Here is a 2,343-nt window from a genome sequence, read left to right on the forward strand (position 1 = left end):
TTCTCTCTTTCTCTCTTTCTTTCGTTTTTTATTGTGTCTTCAAAACACTACAATGCAGACTTGGACTCCTCTATCCCACAAACGAGTCTTTCAAAGACAGGAAACCATCATCCAGATGGGTTGCTCACTTGTTATTTTCATAGGCAGCTGGATTCTTCCTTTTCAATTTCTCAAACTGCTCGTTGCCCCATGTGTAGACAAGGTAAAACACTACAAATGGGGGGCATGACCTGCAGCACAGACGCCCGGGTGCTACGCAGCACGTTGGGAATCCCCTTGCTGAAATAGTGAGGGAAGGCGCGCTGTTCGAAGGGCAACAGGCTGTGCCGATCACGTGCCGCATCCGTACCAGGTTCCCAAACTCGCGGCCCATCTTTGTGGCGGTGGTGGCATCCACCATCCAACATCAATATTATTAAGCTCCTACTTTGGACATGTTGAAAGGAGGGACCAGTCCTTGGAGAAGGATGTCATGCTTGGGAGGGTGGAGCGACAGCGGAGGAGAGGAAGACCCTCGATGAGACAGGTTGACTCAGTGATTGCGGTAATGGGGGTAGGTGTGTCAGAGACAGTAAGATTGGTACAGGACAGAGCCGGGTTCAGGGCTATTGCACATAGGGTTGCTACAAGTCGCAGGCGACTCGGCAGCTCATAACTACGATTCAGTTCCATTTGAGTAGCATGTAGGCCACCAGTGTAGACTTGAGGGTGTGAAAATAAATGAGAAATGCTTTTTTTCCTGAAATCTCCCCCCTTTTGCTGAAGGATTCCAGATACGAATGATAATGGTGGTTAGCAACTTGGACATTCACTCAGACTTCTTTCTCACTCTCTTGATGGTTCCTGTAAAGTTCAGAATCAAGTTAAATATCAGACAGAAGTAAAAAGAGGCTGAGCAGAAAGAATGTTAGGGTGGATAGTAATGGAATAGAACCATGAAGCTCACACTGGGGGCCAATGAGGGGGGTAAGAGTTATGTGAAGCAGCTTGGTGTGGGTCCTACACGGTGAGAACCACAGACATTCGCCGAGGTGTCTTGTGACCCTGACATGCACATTAGAGGCTGTCCATCCCCACCACAGCCTGATTAGTTTTAGGTACATGAGTGACATCAAGAACAATGGACTTGAACCATCCACCACATCATCCATCGATCACCTACCAGTTCATCCCATTGCCCCAGACTCACGCCAGCAGCACGCTGAACTGCAGAGCCAATCAGCTTTATTAAGCCAATCTGTTGCTGGCTAAGTATCTTCTCCTCTGGAGAAATGACCCATCTTGCCCAATGGGATAGAGATTTTATAATAAAACCCTCTTTCCTTTCACCTTCATCCTGTCGCCTCACCTTCCCTCTCCACCACATGCTCTAACAAGGCTGGGCCTCTGCTGGGTTTATTTCTGCATAAGATATAATGAGCCAAAGCCAGGGGATTTGTCAACGGCTGATCTCCTGTTATCTCCCACTTAGTCCAGTTCTTTGTCTGGGCAAGAGTGGCTGAACCAGTTCACCGCCTTTAACATTTCTCAATCCTAGCAACACCAACATGGAAATGTCTTATACGTGCAAAGCTTTAGGCTAGGTTCCTGTTCTTTTTTATTTCGTTTCCTCTGACTATTATCCAGTTTCTGAGATTGGAAAATGGAAGCACATCAAGAAAAATGTGCCCATAACCACCTAGATGCTAAGTGGCACAGTCAGAATTCTATCCATGGGCCAACACCTTGAAACCTTTATTTTGCCTTCAGTCTTGCAACTTATCAGAAACTCTGTCCATCTTCCCTATGGGATGGGTACCAGAATAAACTTTCTCAAATACAAATATAAGCATATCAATACTGTTAAAAACTTTTACAGGATTTCCTTCTTCCACAAAGTAAACTCCAAATCCCTTGATGTCTCTTGCAAGCTTGCTCTGATTTTTTTTCTTTTCAATTTTCCTGGCAGAAAGTCTTTCTAAACTATCCCATAATCCTAAAACCTCTCCATTCCTTGTGCTGCTGGCTATAATTATTACCTCTGCTAAGAAGTATGCTCTGATGAACAACAATGGCACACGGAGGAGATAGTTCACTGATAAAAGATGAGACAAAGAGAACATAGTTCACAGTGGCTGGCATTTGTCCTGGGGAATCACTTGACAGAGTTAGTCTCTGAGCTGGATTTGAAAGGAACAATTACATACACTTAAATTGTCATGTCCTGAATTCCCAGCTGTTGCCAAGAAGATAAATCTTGAGATTGTCTTTTCCACAATGAATGCAATGCCATTCTTCCTCAATTTTTCATTCTCAGTAAAATGATTATATGATTATCCGACTAAAAACGGCCCATGCTCGTCC

The 2,343-nt window shown here is 44.6% G+C and overlaps 1 pseudogene; it reads right to left on the reverse strand.

Moving 5' to 3' along the window:
- Nucleotides 1-124: 124 nt before the first annotated feature.
- LOC102847286 lies at nucleotides 125-373 on the reverse strand (annotated as a pseudogene).
- Nucleotides 374-2,343: the final 1,970 nt, after the last annotated feature.

The sequence above is a fragment of the Elephantulus edwardii genome, unplaced genomic scaffold, assembly GCF_000299155.1.
Source record: "Elephantulus edwardii isolate Elephantulus edwardi_28Jun2011 unplaced genomic scaffold, EleEdw1.0 scaffold00035, whole genome shotgun sequence".
NCBI classification, from domain to species: Eukaryota; Metazoa; Chordata; class Mammalia; order Macroscelidea; family Macroscelididae; genus Elephantulus; species Elephantulus edwardii.